This window comes from Monodelphis domestica, chromosome 2 (genome assembly GCF_027887165.1).
Source record: "Monodelphis domestica isolate mMonDom1 chromosome 2, mMonDom1.pri, whole genome shotgun sequence".
In the NCBI taxonomy this organism is placed as follows: Eukaryota; Metazoa; Chordata; class Mammalia; order Didelphimorphia; family Didelphidae; genus Monodelphis; species Monodelphis domestica.
Window position 1 is genome coordinate 48,424,570 of NC_077228.1, and position 23,857 is coordinate 48,448,426.

Below are 23,857 nucleotides of genomic sequence, written 5' to 3' on the forward strand. Positions count from 1 at the left end.
CACAATGACCAGTGATGATTCCAGAAGATTGAGGATGAGGAATGCTACAGACCTCCTGACTGGGACTATATAAAGTTACACACACACACACACACACACATACATTCTATTTGTAATATCTATAATATATATGTGCTTGTGTATAATGAAACACACATTTTTGGAATTTGTTTTGCTTGTCTACATATATTTCTTAATTTTTTTCTTCCACTGGAGGAACATAGAAAAATAAAAAAAATCATCATTTTAAAAATAAATTTAATAAATGTTTGTTGATTAAACATTTAATTTATAAGGGGAAAAGCATTAGTTCTTCCATAGATCAAGGATATATTACATGATTTTCTTTTGGGGTTAATTTGTTTGTTAACTGGCCTAATTCTTTTTTTAAATGGTTTTATATTTTTATTCTTTTACAGATTGCATGTTGGCATAATTCTCAATAATAATTGTCTGCCATTTTGTGAACCATGTTCTCTCTCCCTGCCACCCCTCTCTCTTCCTTAAGAAAGTATATAAAATGATATAGGTTGTTCATGTGTTACATATTCTTGTTGACTGACAGCCTCCTAAAAAATAGTGAAGTGCAATGTTTAATAATCAGGAGAATAACTTAAAAATTGTAAAAAATCTAGGGAACAAGATATTAATCAAAACATTTAAACTATATATTTTTTCACACTGGCAGGCTAATTTTCAAATAGCCACATTAGGAGCAGCAGCCGTGGTTCTTCAAATGTCATCCTGTAAGCTCGTTCGTCCCTTGAACTACTCATATCAGACTTCTCACAACATCCTCTTTCCCTGTGGCCTCTCCCTCTGATTGTCTGCCTCCTCTCGTGACTTCCATTTAAAGGAAGGTTTCCATGACCAGCCATGTTTCATTCCTTTCTTTGCTGCCCTCTAGATTCTCCTGAATTTCTGTATCAAGTCCTTTCACAGAGTCCTTTTCTCATTTTTTCCTCAATCTCACTCCTGTTTGTAACTTTCTTCTTGTACTATCTTCCCCTGTTAGAATATGAACTACTTGAGGTCAGGATCTGTCTTCCATTCTGTTTATTTTATTTCCATTGCTTATCAAATACTTGTTGGTCAGTGTTAGCCAAAATCAATCACAAAATAGCAAATTAACAACAATGTTTTCATTCACCTATATACAACTTTGATGAATACAATGAAAAAAAAATATAGTGAAGAGAGCACTTTACAGTCATAAAAATCCACTTGGAAAAAGTGTAAGAAGTCATCCATTCTCTCTCTTCATTCATAGATGAGGAAGGTGAGACTTGGAGAAGGGAGGGTAAGTTACCCAAATTTCACAGTCTTAAGTAGCAGATGAACGATTTGAAACAAGGGCCTCTGAAGCTATCTCCGGTGCTCTCCCCTCTTCACTTTATTTCTTGTCCTAAAACCATTTCTGGCTGAGTCCCATTGATTTAAAAAATGAGAACTAAATGATGGTATTAATATATGATTTTATATCACTTTAAAGTACTTAAAGTAACTTATAAATACCTCTTGTTTCTCACAACAGCCTATCAAGGAAATGTTAAAATGTGATATTTATTTTATAGATTAAAAACTGAAGGATCAGAAAGGCTAAGATATTTAAATGTCTATGATGTGCTGGCTAGTGTAACAGGGACAATTGGAAATAAACTTGCTCTGATCCCCAGTTAGTTTGACATTCTACAATGATTAAAATTCTCTGGAGTCCATATCTTAATTTTATAATTATTAAAATTTATGATAAATGAAAATAATTTCACAGAAAATATCCCAATTCAATATTAATTTTCCACAACATTATTATTATTTTCCATTAGTGTTATTCCACGTTGTTCTATATGTTAGTGACAACCTACTTTCCTCCAGATGTGCATTGGCAGGATCCTTCATGGGATGGATTGTCATGAGAACTTTTGGCATCTGGAAGACCCATCTCTTTTTCAGATTGCAGTCTGAGTCCTTCAATCAGAGAGGCTCTGGAAAGGGACATCACAAAGGCAACAGACTGATGGAGGAGACAGGAAGTCGGGGCTCTTTCTGGGAACCACAGTCTCAGATTTCTGTGCAGGATGACTCTGACCTTGTTCAAATGTTCACAGAGCTTCTCCCTCTCTGTCTCTGTCTCTATCTCTGTCCCTTTCTCTGTCTCTCTATCTCTCTCTGTCTCTGTCTCTATCTGTCTCTGTCTCTCTCTGTCTCTGTCTCTCTCTGTCTCTCTCTCTCTCTCTCTCTGTCTCTCTCTCTGTCTCTGTCTCTCTGTCTCTCTCTCTCTCTCTCTCTCTCTCTCTGTGTCTCTTCTCCATCTATCTCTTTCTCTTGTCTGTCTATCTCTCTTTCTGTCTCTGTCTCTATTGCTTTCTGTCTCTGTCTGTCTGTCTGTCTCTCCCTCCCTCCTTTTTTGCTACTTAATAAATAATGATTCACCCAGCAAACCTACTTGCTTAAAAGTTTTTCATTTTTAAAAGATCAGATCTTTGACCTAAGGTGGTTCTGAATGTTTTACAAGGAAATTCCCCAGACTGCTGCAATGAGTCTTTCTTTCTCCCTTAACGAATACTGCATCTTCAGAGTGGACTAACACCTGTGGTGAGAGGGCTTTCCAAGCCCTTTGCAGACTTCCTAACCCACCTTTGGTGTCCACACATCACCCAAATCTAACCTGTGCTTCCAAGCCACTGTAGAATAAGCAGCTGCCACAATGTGGCAAAGTCATCTCAGCAAATGGACTAAAACAGGTTGAGGCAAGCCAACAGTCTTTAAACCTGTGGGTGATCTATAGTAGTATTCCTACCCATAGGAGATAACCTCTGGAGACTTCTTCCAGCAAATGGGCAGAAGAGAACTCCCCCCCCCCCCCCAATGGCCATGGCTGTGGCTGAAGCAGGCATTGTGGGGGCCTTAGTGCTTGATTAGACAATGAAGATATCAAGACCATCCATAGCTGTCACTGGACTTCAGGGATTCTGGAAGATAAACTGACAATTTGTGCAAGTCTACCACGCTAAAATCCAGTTCATGCACAAGAAGAGTCACTACTCATTGTGATGTCACTGGTCTGCTTCAAAAACCCAGGATGAACAACAATAGGCTGTACTAGAAGGTCTTCAGTCCCTTCTTACTTTGGAGTTAAATGTTTAATCCAATTCAACAATCTTCTTAGAGACTGGCTCTAATCAAGGCACTGAGTATGCAAAGAAAAAAGATAATTCCCTTCTGGATCATGCATCTAATGGAAAGAATACAACATGTATTTAGATAAATAAATGCAGAACAATTTGTATGGGGAGAATATTAAAGATGATGATGTTGCTTTTGGAGATGGCATCTGATTAGAACCTTAAAAGAATCTAATTTAATCTAAGATACAGGGATAGAAAAGAAATGACAATGAGTTTTTGAAAAGGCAAAGAAGTGTGAGAAAGAATGGCAAATTCAGAAAAGAGAAAGTAGACACATTATTTTGAAATGGGAAGTACATAATACTCAGTTTTCTCCTCTGTAAAATGAAGATAATAATAATCATTTTAAAATAATAGTAACATAAATCATGGAATCATGGGAAAATATTATAGATTAATTAATAAAATTAAATTGTTCAATTAAAAAATTGAATATATATATAATATAAAGTAAACCTAGAGAGGTAGGATTACTAAAGATTCTGAAAGCCTTTAAATATGAAGCTAGATAGTTTGAATTTTATTCTGAATGAAGCAGGGAGTCATTGAAGATGCTTGAGCTAAGGAATAAAATAGTAGAAAGAGAGCTTTAACAAAATTATTCTGGCAACTGTGGGGAGAATGGATTAGAGGAGGAGGAAACTGGAAACCTGGAAACCACATCAAAGGCTACTGTAATAATCCAGAAAACAGACAACAAATGTCTGTATTATGCTGGTACTTCACTGAAGAAAAGGGGTCTAAATGGATATTAGTTGTGGTGTAAATAAAAATGGCAAAGCAAGACAACTAATTAGATAGAGGAAGTGAGAAAAAGTTGAAGAGTGAGAAACTTGAAACTTCAAATATGGTTGATTTGATGGTTTCCACAGAAATAGGGATAAATAGAGAAGGGATAGATTTAGTACTGGACAGAGTGAGTTTAGACTGCCTAATTGATGTCTAGTGGAAAGTCAGTGATATGAAATGTAGTTCATGATAGGAATTACTCTAGTTATCTAGATTAGAGAATTATCTGAATAGAAATGATGTCTGACTGAAAATTAATGAAATATCCAAGAGTGAGGGTATATATTGAATAGGAAAGAATAGAGGAGAAAACAGGAGAGGAGTGAAAGAGAAAGAGAGGAAAAGAGGGAATAGATAAAGAGAGGGTAAGAAGTCTCTGTGTATAGAACGCCAAGCCTAGAAAGGTGAGGTCCTGGATTCAAAACCAGTCTCAGACACATCCTAGCTGCATGACCCTGGGCAAGTCACTTAAACCCAATTGCTTAGATCATGTACCACTCTTCTTCCATGAAACTGATATTAAGGATCGATTTTAAGAAAGAAGACAAAGGTTTTAAAGAGAGAGAGAAAGGACAAAAACAAGTGGGGGAAGAAGACAAGACAAGTGAGGAGACAATGGGAGGCAAAAATGAGGGATGAGAAAGGAGAAGGGAGAGGACAGAGGGAGTGAGGGAGGTCTATAATAGAACTCTGAGTAACACTCATAATTAAGAGGCACAATAAGCCTACAAAGAAGATGGGGAAAGAGCCATCTGACAAGAATAGTTTGCAAAGAGAGAAATTACACAAAAGCCAAGGAAATATAGTTGGTAGGATCTGTGGTATAATCTATAATAAACAAAAACATAAAACAATAATGAAATTATAATAGTATTTATATAAAATTTATGCAAAGTGTTTTATAAATATTACCTTATTTGAATCTCAAAACAATCCTACCAAGTAGAAATTCTTATTATCTTCAGTTTACACAGGAAAACTGAGGGAGGGAGAAGTTGATTGACTAGGATCCCAAAGGGAATAAATGTTTAGTGTAAGATTCAATTTCAGGTCTTCCTGGCCTCAAGTTTAACTCTTTCCATTGTACTTCCTAAAATGAAAAGAGATGAAACCAGATGAATAAAGGGAAAAGTCCATAAGATATAGGTAAGAGATCATTTTTATCCTTGTAACGAATAGTTTTATTCAAGTATTAGCATAATAAACCAAACAGAAAGGGTTTGAGAAGTGAATAGGAGGTGAGAAAAATGGAAGTTACCTGCATAGTGTTTTGTTTTGTTTTTCCCAAAGAGCTTGGCTATGAAAAAGTGGAGAGTTCTTAGAATTCTGTTAAGTTCTGCCCTCCCAAATTAGCTCATATTGCTCCCTGTATCAGAATCTCTCTTCAAACAGGCTTGAAACAGCAGGGGTAACTGAGTCAGCAGGAGGCAGAAGGTCATGCCCAGCAGGCTCTGACTGGCCATTGGCATCAGCCAACACAATGCTTGAATTCAAACAAAGTGTTAATTTTCCCATATTCACTGTATTTACGCCACATAATCATCTGAAAATCCCTCAGCTTTGAATTCTGGCCAACAAGTAACTAGCTCCTCATCTAGACCCCTTGATGGTTGGCACCCCATAGTTTTTCTGGCAAAGAAACAGCCTGGCCTTTGCATTATGTCTATTTTCCCCTCCCAGAATTTCCTTAATTGTAGGCAGGATCTAATTCTTTCACTAGTAGTGTAAAAATATTTCACCAACATAAATTGTGCCCTTTCTCCAATGCCTCTCTTAAAACATACACCCAAATTAAGTTTTCCCTGAAGACTCCAGTTCTCATTGATCTCCATGTCTTCCAAAGTCCCATAGAATTTATAATCTGGAGGAGAAGAATGGAAATTGAAGTTCAGAAGATCTGAGTTAAAATCTGTCCTGTCACTTAATTCTCTTCTATAAAATAGGGATAATAATAGCACAGACCTCTTTAGGTTTTTTTTGTGGGTGTAAGATTCAAATATTGTTCTGTGTTCTTCATAACTATTGTATTATTCATTGTACTTCATTCATCTATTGTATTCTTCACATCATTTTACTTAGAATCATGAGAGACAACTCCAACACTTAGCTAGTTTTGAGGATGTGGTAATAAGGTAGAATCTGAACTCAGTTCTTCATGACTCAAAGTCCAACAGTCTATCCAGTACAACACATAAGCTACCAAAAAAAAAAAAAAGGTCAAAGCAGACTAAGATACTGAAAAGGTCATAAGATTTAGGAATTAATTCTTCATGAAATTGATATCAAAAATACCCCAGCAGGGTATAGCTGGGTGGCTCAGGGGATTAAAAGCCATGTCTAGAGACAGGAGATCCTATGTTCAAATGTAGCCTCAAACACTTCCTACCTCTATGACCCCGGGTATCACTTAATCCCCATTGCCTAGAAAGAAAGATGATAGATATGGACAGATGGATGGATGGATGGATGGATGGATGGATGGATGGATAGATAGATGATGGATGGATGATGGATGGATGGGTGGATGAAAGGTCATAGAAACCATTCTAAATTATCTTCCTATTTCACTAGATTCTGGATTATATGATTTTGTTGAGAATACCACAATATCCAGGTATCTTTAAAAAAGGAGCATAATTTTTTCTTGGTTCTACTCCTTTTGCTTTGCATCAATTCCTGGAGGTCATTCCAGTTTACATGGAATTCCTCCAGATAATTATTCTTTTGAGCACAATAGTATTCCATCACCAACAGATACCACAATTTGTTCAGCCATTCCTCAATCAAATGGCATGCCCTCATTTTTCAATTTTTTGCCACCATAGGAGCATGGCTATTAATATTTTTGTACAAGTATTTTCCCTTATTATCTCTTTGTGGTACAAACCCAGCAATGGTATTACTGGGTCAAAGGATAGGCAGTCTTTAAAGCCCTTTTTACATAGTTCCAAATTGCCCTCCAGAATGGTTGGGTCAATTCACAATTCCACCAGCAATGCATTAGTTTCCCAATTTTGCCACATTCCCTCTAACATTTATCACTTTCCTTTGCTTCCATATTGGCCAATCTGCTAGGTATGAGGTGGTAAGTCAGTGTTGTTTTGATTTGCATTTCTCTAATCAGAAGGTATTTGGAATACTTTTTCATGTGATTATTGATAGTCTTTATTTCATCATGTGAAAACTGCCAGGAGAACATTGTACACAGAGACTGATACATTATGATACAAACATAATTGACTTTTCTAGTAGCAGCAAGGCAATGACCCAGGACAATTCTGAGGGACTGATGAGAAAGAATGTTATCCTCATCCAGAGAAAGAATTGTGGGAACAGAAACACAGAATAAAACATAGGATTGATTACATGGGTCTATAGAGATATGATTGGGGTTTTGATGTTAAAAGATCACTCTACTGAAAATATGAATAACACAGAAATCGGTTTTGAACAATGATCCATGTATAACCTGGTGGAACTGTTTGTCAACTATAGGAAGGGGGAGGGAAGTGGGGAGGGGTGGAAAGCATGAATAATGGAATTATGGAAAAATATTCCAAATTTAAAAAATAATGAAAAAAAAAGAAAAAGAGGAATATAATACCTCCCCCCTTGTATTGGTGTGTATTACTGTGAAAAAAAGACTTTTTCATTTGGCTGTACTGTATGCTTCCTGAGGCATTAAGCACAAAATGCCACAATAGCATCTACAGTTGTTTTCAGGTCAGATATACTTGTACCCACCTTTTTGGAGTTTTAATCTACTTCAATCTATGTCAGAAGTTACAAGTCCTTTAACAGCTGCTGAGAATCCAATCAATTTCCTTCTGTTTTCTATAGTTTCATCAAAAAGAATGAGGCTGGATCTGAAGTGGACTGATGATTTGGTTACTGTTTTCTTTTTCTTTTTCTTACGACTTTACAGACATTGCTAAATTATGCAATGTGCTGTTTGCATAACATTGTATGAAGTACAATCAGTATGCAGCACTGACTGGGGGTCAGTAGAGACAAATCATTCACGTGAGTTTTGGCAGATAAGACAAAAAGAGCCATAAATAAGAGGCAAGAATAGAGTTATCAAGAGTTTGGTCTTTATATTCACAAATTCAAAGGCCCTGAATCACAAAATCTCAAAGCTGGAAGGACCCACAGAGGTTATCTTGTCTGACATGTAACTACATGTGATTGTTCTTTACAGCTTCCCAGAAAACACATCAGCAAACAATCATTGAAAGATGCCCATTGAAGGATACTCCACTACATTTCAATGTACCTCTTAAACTTTAGGAGTAGCTGCAATCACTGGAATTCTGGGCATGAAGAAAGGAAGACATGAGTTCAAATCAATTGTACTTTACTTGACGCCCTTATCTTGACACCCCCAAAATGCTATTTAAAATATTGTTGAATATTGGAGGCTATTTTTGCACTTCCTTGGAGTACATCCCTAGCAAAGGAATCGCTGTGCCAAAGGGTATATATAGGTAGCTCAATCATTTTCTTTCCATCTTTCAAAATTACTTCCCAAAATGGTCAACCAACTCAAGAGCTCTACCACCAGTATAGTTGTATATCTGTCTTTCAAGAACCTTCCAAAAAGAACTGTTTCCACCATTGGTGATCTTTGTGGATTTCTTAAGGGTGAAATAAAGCTTGAGGGTGCTTTTTGATTTGCAGTTCTTTTACTATTAGTGACTTGGAACGCTTTTATATAATCGTTAAATGTTTATAATTCTTCTAAGGAGTATTTGTTTCTATCCTTTTACCACTATTTCCATTTCACTAGATCTTTTTCATTTGAACTAATATCTAGCTCTGCCACCCCACATCCCATAATTGTGAAGTTGATTTATGGACTGAAAATAAGATATCTAATTTGTCCCTATTACAGTTTATCTTATTTGTTTCCATTCAGCCCAATGTTTTAGCATGTTCAGATTCCTTTGAAACCTGCCATCCTACATATAAGCTATTCTTCAAGATGATTATTAGATTTTGCCAATGATCCAATTCTTTTGAGACAGTTTTTTTCCTGTTTCAAACTCGATATATGAACAATTTCTCCCAGTTTCATTATATCAGAATTTTATAAATATGCTAACTATCTTTTCATACAATTCAGATAGAATTATCAAAGACTGCAGGGCCAAAGTTTGTGTCCTAGGACACTCCACAAGGGATTTCCCTCTATTAGTGCATTTATTATTATTCTATGAGCCTTGAATTTAGCAGTTATGACTCTACCTAATTGTATTATTGTCTAGTCCATAACACGCCAATTTGTCCATAAGGATAGCTTGAGAGACTTGGCAAATGCATTGCTAAAATCCTTTTGTTCTTTGTCATTGATGTTCCCCCTCATCAAACTATCATGAAATCTATCTATCTGACTCTCTAACTCCAGTGTAAGAATTTTTTAAAACTTAGTGTAAATATAGACATAGAGTATACGTGAGTATGTGTATGTATGTTTCTGTATTTAGTTTCTTCTGCTAAATATGGGGGGAAATTCTATAGAAGTCTCCAAGAAGAATAAAGACATACTTAATATATCCCAAGCACTGTACTAGGTAATGGAGATATAAATGAGATAGTCTTTAGTGTTGGTGGGCTTGTGTTCCTTTAAGGCATTATAGTATCTTTGTCTTAAGGTATACATACATACATGCAAACACACATTCATGTAAATATATACATAACATACATATATTCTATAATGCCAGATAAATACACTCTGAAGGAGAGGATAACTAACAACTGGGAAAAATTAGGAAAGGTCTCCTAAGGTTATCGAAGCACAGGAGAAAAGAGACTAAAGAGAAAATGAGAACTATGGAATGGTTTGCAATCAACCACCAGAGAAACAATATGGACACAAAATCTTTACCAATTCCCCTGGGATTATCAAGGCAATCCCAAGTTACTAAACTGAAGTTAGATGTAATCAGCTCTAATTATATCATATTGATAGATTCTGAGACAACACAGAATTAACTCATACAGTTCCAAATTATATTAGTCTACAAATGCTATCTGTCAATAGTATGACAACAGAAGGGGTAGAAAGGAGATCTCGGGCTGCATTAAAAGAAATATAGCTTCCAAGATGGGGAAGATGATAGTCTTATTGTTCTCTGCCTTGCTCAGAACTTATCTGGAGTCCTATATTCAATTCCAAGTATAAAATTTTAGAAATGACATTGATTTGCTAGAAATTGTTGAGAAGAAGGAGACTAGGGTTAAACGTATTTCTGAATCATAAAATGTAGCCTCCTTGAAGATGATAGCAATTCCATTTTGGTCTTTTTACCCCTAACTCCTAGCTTAAGTCCTGGGATATGATAAATATTTGTCAATTGATTGATTAATAATGCCATTTGAGGATCTGTTGAAGGATATGAAATGTTGAGATGTTTAACCCAAATGAAGAAAGACTTAGGAAGGATCCTTTCCACAAGTATTTGAAAGGCTACCATATAAAAGAAAAAAAAATAGATTTGTTCTGCTTGGCCTTGGAGAAGAGAATTTGGAGCAATGCAAAGAAGTTTCTTAGGCAAATTTAGGCATTATATAAGGAAATGCTTCCTAGGAATTGGAGCTGGAAAAAGTGGAATGTGGTGCCTCAGAAGGTTGATTCACCCTTCCTGGAAATCTTCCAGTAGAATCTAGGTGATGGCTTCCTGGATATATTGTAAAAGAAGCAAATCTTCAAGCACAAATTTACTCAATGGCTGTAAGGTCTTTCTCAACAATGAGATCCTGTGACTCTTTGACTATTCATATAAGAGAATTTTCATTACCCATAAAAATAAAGTGGAAATAATCTAGCCAGAAGCATCATTTGAAGTAACAATTCTATTTGTGATGTTCCCAGCTACTTAACTGTCTCTCTCTCGGACTTCTCAATGGGAAATGGTAAGGATGAAATGTGAAAATATCCTCATTTGAATTAGTGAGTGCATGTTTAATAGTAAATATTGTCCATGTACAAATAAATATATGCATTTTAAAATTAGTGTATACATAAATGTGTCTTCACTTTGTAATAGCTTTGTGATGAATACTTCAAATTCTTATGGATCCATGATTTCATTTGTATATGAATTCACTCCGGCAACATCCTCTCCTGTATAATTTAACATGTAAATTTGGAATTTTAATATGTGTGAAAAATCCATCACTTGACATCCAACATAGTGACATGCCTGCTTAGTGAGCATGGTCTTCAGATTGCAGACATGCAGTCAACATGAAAAAATTACTAGTTTGATTGGACCCACCAGAGCCTTCATTATCATAGTAAAGCCATTGTGACAACTCTCACCTCCATGATTTTATAGGCACTGGAGAATCATTTCAGTGGTGTTTACAGTACTTAAATGTTTGAAAATTAGAATCTCCAGTCCATATGAGTCTTGTATTGATAGTTCCCTTCTTTCTTCCTTCTCCCTTCTCTTACACTGGTGGTAGTAGTCACTTGGTAACCGAGGATGACGATTGTCTTTGTGCGTTTTTTTGCACAAAGACACTTGTGTATGAAGATTTAAGTGGAAAAGTTGTTGCACAGAGACAGTCCCACTCTCTCAGCTTTGGAAGCCTGGCCAGTGGCATGGAAAGTCATTACACCTAGAGACTTCCTCAGCTGCAATGGATGGCCTTGTTGTCCTTTGTGTTCCAATATGCCCTAATCACTCCACAGTGCCTTGCTGTGTCGCCATCTCAGCCGTTGAACTTTCTTGTTGGTTTCTTTTGCCTGTTCCGCCGAAACAGTCTTCACATGCTTCTCTTACACTACATATTTGGTAATATGCCTTTCTAGAACTTATTTTTGTTTTCTTTCCTCTCCCTCTCTCTTTTTTAAAGGCTCAACTTCCATCTTAGAATCGATGCTGTGTATTGGTTCCAAGGCAAAAGAGCATTAAGGGCTAAGAAGTAGGGGTTAAGTGACTTGTCCAAGGTCACACAGTTAAGTGTTGAAGTTCATTCTTTTACTTACTTTCCCTTTCTTTTCCCTTTTTCTTCTCTTTCCTTCCTTCCTTCCTTCCTTCCTTCCTTCCTTCCTTCTTTCCTTCCTTCCTTCCTTCCTTCCTTCCTTCCTTTCCTTCCTTCCTTCCTTCTTTCTTTCTTTCTTTCTTTCTTTCTTTCTTTTCTTTTCTTTCTTTCTTTCTTTCTTTCTTTCTTTCTTTCTTTCTTTCTTTCTTTCTTTCTTTCTTTCTTTCTTTCTTTCTTTCTTTCTTTCTTTCTTTCTTTCTTTCTTTCTTTCTTTCTTTCTTTCTTTCTTTCTTTCTTTCTTTCTCTTTCTTTCTTTCCCTTCCTCCTCCTCTGTCATTGTTGTCATTATTGTCTACTTGTTCCTGTTCTTGTTTTTATTGTTCTTGTTCTTGTTCTTGTTCTTCTTTTTCTTGTTCTTCTTGTTCTTGTTCTTCTTGTTCTTGTTCTTCTTCTTGTTTCTTCTTGTTCTTGTTCTTGTTCTTCTTGTTCTTCTTCTTCTTCTTGTTCTTCTTCTTCATTCTTCTCCTTTCCTGCTCTTCTCCTACTTATCATTCTTTCTTAATCTTATTATTGTTTCTCTTCTTTACTCTTCTTCTTTACCTTCTTCTTCTGGTTGTCTTCCTCTTTTACCAAGCAATCCACCTCTGTTGCTAGTACATATTATATGTATTAACATTTCTTAATGCATGGCATTTATCCTTATCCTTATCCTTAGTTGAATGTAAGCTTCCAAAAGAAATATATTCTATTAATTCCCCCCACACACATTTCTAGTAATTAGTATGATGGGTACAAGCACAAATTGAATGCATTTTTAATTGAACTGAAATTAATAAAATTAGACTTATCATATAACTACCCACCTTTTTATCATGGGGCAATGGGTAAGATCATCAATAAGCTAAAGTGTTTTCCAGTTACTTCTCCAACTATAAAAGTTTCTCTCTTTTTGGTGCTCTCTACCTATATAAGCACCTCATATCTACTACTCAAACATGTGGAAATGGTGAATTCCATTTTAGCCACTCTTTGTTTGAACTACATATGAAATTCAGTTCAAGCAGAAAATTTGCTTAGGGCCTTTCTTCCCACTCCAAGACCATAGTGCAGTGCCCTATGGAGCCAGAAGGGAGAAAAGGGCCAAGTAAGTAAAGATTACAATCATGTTGAACTGAACCCAAGAGTAATCAGGAAGGAAATGTGCAATGAGGCAAAATATGCAACTGACATCTCAAAGCCAATTGCCTTGAATCATGAATTAGCTGAAGATTTGGAGGGAAATTGTTTCTACAAATTAAAATTCTTAAGGCTAATGACTTCCAAATACACATCCATCAATTCTGATTTTAAATGATTTTCTAGAATAGAACTCTTTGATCAGTAATGGATTTGAGACCATTGTAAAACTTTGTCACTATCTGGAAGATTAAAAATTAATATGCAATAAGTTTCATGGATTTTATAGGTTTTATTAGCCTAATCTACTACTACCCCTGCAGGGGCAGGGACTGGAATTGGAGTTGTCAAAGTGAAGTAAATTGGTAGTGGATATGATGAATTCTTCCGTTTCCTCAAAAGAAAACATAGATCTCTTACAAATAATTTTTCTTTTCTTCTAAGAGTGACCCTGAGTCTATAATCCATTAAGTGAAAGTAGTGTCTTTGATTGCTGTTTAAGGAGCTGGAACAGTACCACCAAGTAAGCACTGAATGGAAAAGCAATGACTTTAGCAGAGACAAGAGTTCCAATTCACGGTCTGGATATTTACAAATGGCAGTATTTTCCATTGTGATACATTTTTCTCTTCCACATCTGCAATGAATTGTGCTATATAGTTAGAAAAAAAGAATGTTCAGTATGATTTTATTTTCAGAGACTGGGAGATTATCAGACACTCTAGCCATTTGTTCTCTTGGCCTACTAAGTACTTAAGATGGCTTCTTGAAGAAAGGGCATTTTTCACACATCAATTTAGCCTAATGGAGACCACATGTCCAAATTTGCAAGTGCCCTGCCAGCTTAACTGCCCATGTATGCAGCAAATATGGACCATCACCAAACACCTTTCTAGGAGGAGTTAAAAAATAGCACATACTCAACAGGCAATGTTGACACTGAATTCTTCCCCATGAAGAACATTGGAGTCATTAGTGGAATGCCCTAGAGGCAATGTTGTAATGATCTCCTCCATCTCTGATCATAACAAGATGGAGGTCAAAGGAGAGACATTTAGCATAAGTCCCAAAGTTATTAGAGGGCTGGGAGAATGGTGGTGGGTACTCACAAATGGATTTTTTTGTATGAATACTATAAAATACTTTTTTATTAAAATAAAAATAGTGATAGAAAAAGCAGAAGGAAGGAGAGAATATTACAGCACAACATAATATTTTTAGCAGAGATGAAGCCCATTCTCTTATCCCTGGGGTGAAACTGTGTGGTAAACAGGCAAAAGAGGATATTAGGTTTGGAATATGTTACCTATCACAATAGCATCAGCAGAAGCAGTTACCCAAAACAGCCCTTTATTCTAAAAAATATATATATTTTCACAGATATGTTTGTATTTTTGTGTATGCATATATATCTATATCCACACACACAAACATATATACATATATATATATATACACATACACATACAATGGATTTTGTCTTCATAATATACTAATTTCAACCCTTGTAGAACCAGATTTACATTTTCTTCATGATAAAACATGACCAGTACAAATATACAAATACAGTGATATCATCAGATGATATTCTGCCCAAATACTTTCTCACCCATCTGCTATAATGGGGAAGTATACATCATAATCTATATTGTAGTTTTCCTTGTTTTCTGATTTATTCAGAGTTCAACTTTTCTTTAGTGATCCTTTATTTTTATTGTTGCAGTCATTGTATAAAATGTTCCTTTGAACTTGCTTATTTCATTTCTTTAGTTCAGAAAAATTTCCTTGTGTTTCACATCCTTCAGTTCTTAATGCACAATATGATTTTGTTGCATTCAAATATAATAATATAGTTATCCTTTCCATGAGAGATTGATCAGCCCTTTGTTTCTTATTCTTTGTTATTCCAAATTCAATTTGGTAAATGTTCTGATATATACTGGATTCCCCCCCCCTCTCTTTTACCTTCCTTGGGTCTCAAAGTCATTGGTAAATTTGAGGAATGCCTACCTAAGTATGTGAAGGCTTCTCACTGCAGAATAGCTTAATTAGAACAATTTTGTTCCAACAGCCATGAAAGTGGATGAAACCATTTCTGTGGAGGATTTAGAGCTTATTTAGAAACTGAAGATGCCAAGGTTATCTGCTGAATCTGGGCCATTGCCAGCCATCCTAACTCTTGTCTTGCCACTGAACAAAGATGACTCTGAGAAGATAGAGCGAAATTGATGACTTTGGGTGAGTCTCCCTCACTTGAACCAAATTCTCAATACATCATCGAGCATCTACTGTTTCATGAACTTTGTAATGCTGGGCAAGTGATGAAACAGCAGGTGTGGATACACTGACCTGTAACCATACCTCTGTACACAGACAGTCAAACTCTTATTGAATTCATCGGCTACAACCAAGCACATTGTATCCTGACTCCAAACACTGAGATATCATTGGTCCTCTTTGAAAGTGAAGAAGGAACCACCACAACTTTCTTTGGGTTATATATCCAGTAATGGAATCCTTGGGTCAAAAGGCATAAGCATCTTTCCAGAATAATGACAAATTAACATCCAAAAGAGCTAAATCTCTTTCTAGTTCCATAAGGGTCTTCACAAAGTTCTCCCAAATTAATATCCCAACTTTGTCATCTTTACCAATTTTCTAACCTCAGAGTTGTTCAAATAGCATTAATCTTACCATTAATCATTTGAAGCATGTTTTCCTATGGTCATTTTGTGGTTTGCTTTATTTTTTTCATGTTCATTGGCCATTTATCTGTTAGGGAATGATTGTCTCAGTTTTGTATTTGCATCAATTTGTGAATACATTTGGATATATGAGTTTTATCAGTAATGTTTTATGCAAATATGTCCAGCCTATAGCAATATTATTTGTGCAATAGCTTTTAAATTTTATGTTGTCAAAATTGTCAATTTCATTTTTATGGTCTCCTTTATCCTTTCGTGTTTAATAACTCTTCCCCTAGCCATAGTTGTAGAAGATACCTGATCTTTCTCCTCTTCTAATTTATGGAGGGATCTTTTTCATTCAGACCATATCTCCATTTTGAGCTTCTAGGAGTCAATACTGAAGAATCCTATCATAAACTTAAATTTTATCCACTACTTCCTAGTTTTCCCTGAAGTTCTTATATATAAGGGGCTCATTCACCTAGTCATTTGGGGTTTGGGTTTTTCCAAACAGTGGACTATTTATAATAACTGTAATTTTTCAGTTCCTTTGATGTGTTGCTTGATTCTCTATTCTATTGTTATATTTTAATTTTTTTTCAATTTATTTATAAAATAACTCCTATATCATATAGTCTAAAGTCTAGTAATATTGTGTCTCCATTTGTTTTTTTGGTCTTTACTTTATCTAAGATTCTAAACATTTTAGTCTTCTAAATGAGTGTTATTTCATCTCCTTATGAAAATTATATCCTCAATTATACAATATGGGAAGTTTTAACGCTATATTATTACAGGTAGAAACAATACTTTTATGATATTGACATGCCCCCAACAATGCACAGTGAATATCTAATTATTTTATCTCTTAAATTTACATGAAGAATGTTTTATAGTTTTATTAATAGAAATTTTGTTTCCTAATAAATTAAAGGTTTTTAGCTAACCAACTAAAACAATCATCTCACTTAAATATTCTTATGTATTTTGTCTCTTCTTTGCTAATTATTTTATCTTTATTTGTCCTCTTTTATTACTGTATTAGCTAACATTTTTAGAATTATTTCAAAGGATCATGGGTAAAATCTTTTTTACTTCACTTTTGATTAGGAAACCTTTCACTGTTTACCCATTGGTAAATATTTTTAACTTTTGAATGTATGCTATTTGTGATATTAAGAAAGGGAATCTTTGTATCTATGCTTCTCTCAGGTTTAGTATAAATGATTAATTTTATAAAAAGGTTTTTATTCATATATCGAAATAATTGTGAGATTTTAAATATTATTATAGCAATAACAACAATGCAACAACAATAATAAAATCAGTTATATATAGTTATGATATGCTAGATTGAGTGCTTTACAAATATTATGTCAGCTGATACTTCTAATAGCCTAGGAGATAGGCATTATTATTAATCCCATTTCATAGCTTAACAAACTGGATGAGAGGTTAAGTGACTTTTGTTCAAGGTGGCGTAGCAAATTTCTGAAGCTAACTCTGAAAGTTAGTATTTCCTGTCTTCAAAAATAGCATTCTATTCAGTGCACCAACTAACTACTTAAGAAGTTTAATTATACAAAATAATTTCCTTAATACCGAACCACACTTGTCTTTGATATTAATTTTACTTTGTCATGGTATTATTAATTAACAATATGAGCTATTGATCCTCTTTTGTATTGTCCCTTACCTTATTTGGTAACAAATCTATATTTTTCTATTAAAAAGGAGCTTGTTATCTTGTCTTCCTTGTCCATTTTTTAAGAATGTGTTGTCATATAGGTATTAATTATTCCTTAAATGTTTTATAAAATTCACTTGAAAATTCATCTTGCTGAGGTATTTTTGTATCAATTCTCTTTGAAGTCTCAGTCTAACAGTTGTCTAATTGTTAAGAGTGGTTTCTCCTAATTCTCATATTTTCTTCTCTTTTTTATTCATTTTTTTATTTTTAAAAATCCAGTAGTTCAATTTCCCTTGTTTCCATCTTAATCAGCTTAGCAAATGGTTTATAAATTCTGTTAATTGTTTTGAGCTTAGTTTTGTCAGATATACATAGTTTTCTCTGGTTTCTTTATCTTTCCTTTAGTTTACAAAATGTCCTCATTTGTACTGTTATTTACTTCATATATTTTTATTTATATTTTCTCTTTTATTATTATGAACTCAAAAAAATCTTTATATAGACAAGAGGAAAAGAAAAAACTATGTATATAAAAGCTTGAATCTTAACTGTTCATCTTGGTTTTTAGATATTTCCTTTTTTTTACATGGCATTTTCCTTGCTACTCTATTTTCTGTATCCCATTTTGGATTTCTTCCTTCTCTCTTCTGTTCTTTTTAAATGATTCATTTGATTTTCCTCTATTACTCCATCTTCCCTCCACCCCAAATGTCCTGCCTTTGAAACAAATCATTATAGTCACACAAAATGAATCCACTCGTTGATCCTATCTGAATATGCGTCTTTCATTTTGAACCACCAGTCCAGTGTTGGAGAACCTTTTAGAGACTGGGTGCCCAAACTATACCTTCAAGCTGCCTATGAGACTTCTACATTACCCCAGGCAGCAGAGGAAGTACTCTTATTGGGCTGTTGGGTGGAAGGGCAGGGCATGTAAAAATGTCCTCAGGCACTGTGGAGAGGGGGAAATGGGATAGCCCCCTTCAGCATGCCATGGTCCATGTGCCATACCTTTGTCAACAACACGACTGTAGTCTATCAATTCTCTGACAAGGGATATAAAGCTTAATGAGGCTTCTGGAGTCATGTCTGGCCATTGCATTAAGCAAAATTCTTAAGTTTTTCCAATTTTTTTTCTTTTAAATTTTGTGTTCATTTTATAAATTCTCCTCCTAGTTCTGATTTCTTCATTTCATTCATTCACACTAGCTCTCCCAAGATTCTCTGATTCTTTTACTCCATATAATTTTTCCCTTCCAAGAATAACATTGTTTATTAATGGGAGGTATGCAATTCCTATTAACAAAGAATGGATACTTCATATATTCTTTAGCTTATCCATTTGCATTATTATTGCCACTTAGGCAATATTTTTTTAACTCAAAAAGGGAAACGATTCCCTTAACTCATATCCATGCCTTATTTATCCCTAAGATGCACTGAAATATATATTTTGTTGCTTTATCTTTGATGACTATCTGAAATAGCTAACTATCTAAATGTCTTTTGTTTGTTTATTTTGGGGGGAATAGTCTCCCTCTCCCAGTACTTTTGAAAGAATGAATTGAATCTTTCTGCTTTACAAAAACATATAGACACTTCTTTTTTTTTTTTTGGTGTTTCAACTCAAACTTAGGATATGCTGTGTTCATATGTCAACTTATTTCCTTAAATCTTTGGAATATCATATCCAAAATTTCCCTTTGAGTTCTTATAAACACAGAGAATCCTATGTTATTCTCATGGGTATTTTTTGAAATTAGAATTTTTTTCCTCCCTCTGGTACCAGAAAAATATGTTCTTTCATAGATTAGTTCTAAAATTTGACCAAAACATGTCATTATGTTATATTTCATGTTTCTTTCTATTTGTATTCTTTAATCCATGCTTTACCTTCTGAATATGACTTACAATTTTTCCCTATATGACATATTGAAATATCTTTTTCAGATTTTCTATTTCATTATGTTTTTCTGCTAGACTAATAATCTTAAATTATTTTTTTCAAATCATCCTAACTTCAAGTTTAACAGTTTTGTTTGAAAGAATTCCATGTTCTTATCTTTTTTTTGAAAACTTTTCACTCTTTTTTCTTCTGCTTCTGCATTCTTGCTTTCCAATTGTGTTTTTCCCTTCAGAAAATCTATTATTATGGATACCCCAAGTTTATTCTAAATTTTGTAGTGTCTGTTTGGAGTTGTTGATTTAGCAATTAACATTGAATAAAAATGCACGATGTGACAGATACTGTGCTAAGTGCTAGGGCACAAATGTCAAAAAGAAAGATAGTCTTTGCCCTCATGGAGCTTACAATTTAACAGAAGAACACAAAGTACAACAGCAAGAGAGAAAGATAAATGAGAAGGTCATAGTTGAAAAATCAAACAATTTTCTAGTCAGTGCAGTCAATGAAAAGTAAAATAATCTGAGCTGAATCATCTCCTTAGCAATATTTATAGTTCATAACACACACCTCCCTTTCCATTCATAGACTGAGGTTAGTGATGAGGTAGAGCATTGAGGCTGAAGGGAGCTTAAGGATGATGAAGTTATCCCAGTAATGAGCTTCCTGGTCATGGTGGAAAAATCAAAGAAATCCTACATGTTATTTTCCTTTTGTATGTGTTTATGTAAGTATGTGTGCATGCAGGTATATTAGTGTGTAGAGTAATTTACTCTTCTTTCTCCCCCAACTCATATTGCTCCCAGTGCCAAAATTAGAATGTAAGATCCTTGAGAGCAGGGTTTGCACCACATCTTTACTTGTATTACCAGCATGTATCAGTGCATTTTAATATGTAAAAGTGCTTAAAAAGTGATGCTTAAATAGGCAATATGTACATGTTTTCTCATCCCAAGAGCCCCATTTTATAAATGATATCTCCAGAAGAGTCTACACTCTCTGAGTTGTCCAGTATATGTATGTGGCACATTCAAATCCTCAAAGTGTCTATCCAGAATCATTCACAGGAAAAATTGAAGGCATGGAAACATGGAAATATCTTTAAAAAACTCTTTCTTTAAAACATCTGGACTCAAGCTATTGATCTAAACATAAACATCATAAAAATAGCTTTGAAAAATGTTTTCATTAAAACCCATTTGCACAAACTAAAGCAGAGGCTACACAACTCTGATGCCCTTGGGACCCATTTCAAAAAGTCCCTGGAGTGGTTTTGCCTTTGTCAGAACTTTAGAGATCTGTCCTTTCATCCGATGTCCAAACTCCACCAGTGCTGTCCACAATCAGCCTTCCCATATGGTAGATGTTTATAACCTTTGAGGATTATTGAAGCCAAAAGATCTATCGCCCTATGGTCAATCTGGTAATGAGCCTCTCTTTATATTTCCAGTCTGGTCCCCAGATGACTCATAGCTGGTCCATTGCTGCTTCTATATACAAGGACTTTCCAAGGTTGACGGAGTCTGCAAAAACATTCCTTTTGCTAGCAAAAGATGAAAGTCAAGGGTCATTTCTATGCCTAATAAAGTGGTTGTGGACTTGAAGGGGATATCATGACATGGAAAATGGGTTAAATTTTAATCAGAGGTCCTGGGTTCAACTCTTGGCATCTACTATTTATTCTGTGATTTGAGGCAAGTCATGTAATTGTTGAGTTGTTTTTTCAGACATGTTTGGTTCTTCTCAACCACATTTGGAGTTTTCTTTGTAGAAATATTATAGTGGTTCTGTGTGATTAGAATCTGCTTCCCAGAGCTGCAATTCCCAGCATTCATCTTTTGTTCACACTTTAAGTCCTTACATTTTGGAGATAATGTTTATGTGTGACTCTCTCTCTCTCTCTCTCTCTCTCTCTCTCTCTCTCTCTCTCTCTCTCTCTCTCTCTCTCTCTCTCTCTCTCTCTCTTCTTCTTCTTCTTCTTCTTCTTCTTCTTCTTCTTCTTCTTCTTCTTCTTCTTCTTCTTCTTCTTCTTCTTCTTCTTCTTCTTCTTCTTCTTCTTCTTCCCCCCTACAACATGGCTGGAAAAAATTATTTTTACTCAGGCTTTTACTTTTGTCTTTTTACTTCTTTACTAAATTTATTTACTATTTGTTTCTTTTACTAATTCTTATAAAATACAATACTTGGAATTATTGGATATTAATTTTAATCTTACAGTTCCCCATTTCCTTCTCCAGATCATTTTACAGGTGAGAAATCTAAGGCAAACAAGATTAGCTGACGATCAGGGTTACACAGTTATAGTGTTGGGGCCAGATTTGAATACACAAAGATGTGCCTTTCTGACTCTAGACTAGGTGATCTGTCCACTGCAATACCTAGATGCATGAGTCAAATAATAGCTAACAGCAAGTAATATATAATATACATTGTATACAGGTAATGTACATATGATATAAATATAAATAATAGTTCTTAATAAATAATGTAACCAGTATCCATACAGCACTTAAAGATTTATAAAATACTTTCCATGTTATCTCATTCTGTCCTCACAGCACACCTGGCATGTAAGTACTATTAATTCTCACCAGAGAAGTGAGGCAGACAGAGATTAAGTGACTTGCCTAGAGTCACCTACCTGAGAAGTTTTGCGATTTTAAGTTGGGTCATTCTGTCTCAAGTCATAATGTCCTAAGTACTGTGCCACCTAGATGCCCTCAGAAACTCTATATAAGAGCAGATTGTTTTGGATTTAAATTGTAAGCTTTGTGCTGGAGATTCCTCTTTTATAAAATGTGGGCGTTAGACTCTATTATTTATGATCCATACTTTCATCTCTAAGTCTATGATACTGTAACATATAGTCCCCAAAGAAATGTTTTATTTAATTTCCCAATCTTTCAATAGCTCTTCTATCAGCTAGCTTACCATGTAGTAAAGATGAGTAGTAAAGGCTGATTGATGATGTAAAGATGTCCACCTGGAGGACAGTTAATTTTCTATATGTTCTATTTCATCGATTGTTTCTTTTTTAAAATAAAGAATCCATTTTCTTAAGTACCCTGTACTTTGGATTGAATTCTGATTAGAATCTTTTGGGGAAGAGTTAAATACTGCCTACTCTGCATGTGACATTAAAATATCCTTATTCACTGGAACAACATGGAGTGTTATGATTTTTTAGAAACTTGGCATCAACAGATTCCTAAAAGGACAGCTGGACCACCAGACCACAAGCCACAGGGATTCTGTGAATTTGCTGAGACAATTGCAAAAAAGGGGGATGAGGGCCTGCATTGAAAGGATTAGAATGAACAACTAGGCATTGCAATAAATCCTCTTTTTAACAATCATGCCTGGTCCCAGTATCAATCCAGCATAAAATTGCAAAGCATCTACTATATTACAGGATTCATGGTTTTGTTCTCTTGCCATTATAACATAATAATAGATGTGGGATGTAAAATATATCTGTAATACAAATGATAAAAAATATAGTAAATACATAGGTGATATCTGAAGATGGAGAGATTGCCTTTGGCTAAGGAATCAGGAAAGACTTCACTGAGAAGATGACAACTGATCTAGCCCTAAAGAGATGAGATGAATGGAAATCATTGAGGAGATACAGAGATCAGAGCTAGAGAATGATCCTAGTTGATTGCCCGTTTTCTTTTTTGGACAGAGCATCTGGGCTACATTAAGGTAAAGTTTTGTAGATATAGTCCATCTAGAGTTTAATAGTCTTTTTTAAGAATCAAGTATGTTAATATTATGGAAAAGATCACTTTCCCCAAGAAATATTAGAGATGAATATGATTTTTTCTTCTGTCCCCTGAAGTCAAGAACCAAATGAAAACAATAATTTCTAGGCATCTTTCACAGACTGGACAACTTATTGTTTATTCATCTTCCTCCTCAGAATCATATTTTCACTAAATCAATCAATTTCAATTTAGCTGGGAAGTAGTGACTGTGGAGGGCAACTAGGTAGTGAATTGGTTAGAAGATCAGACCTAGAGTTAGGAAGAACAGAGTTCGAATCCAGTCTCCGATACTTACTGGCTAGGGACATTGGACAAGACACGTAACCTTCTTTGCCTCAATTTACTCATCTATAAAATGAGCTGGAAAAGAAAATGGCAAAGTACTCCAGAAATTTTCCCATGGAAATTTCAAACAGGGTCACAAAGATTCAGAAACTACTCCAATAACTGAACAACAACCAAAAGGGACAATGTAGAATCGTGGACAGAGGATTGCATTTGGAGTCTTTAAAATGCAAGATCCAAATCCTTACACAAGCATCTACTAGTTATTTGACTCTGGGCATGTCATTTAAACTGTTTCAGTCTCAATACGTCAACTATGAAATAAAGATTGGGAAAAAATGTCTTCTGATGTTTCTCTTACCTTTCAATCTATG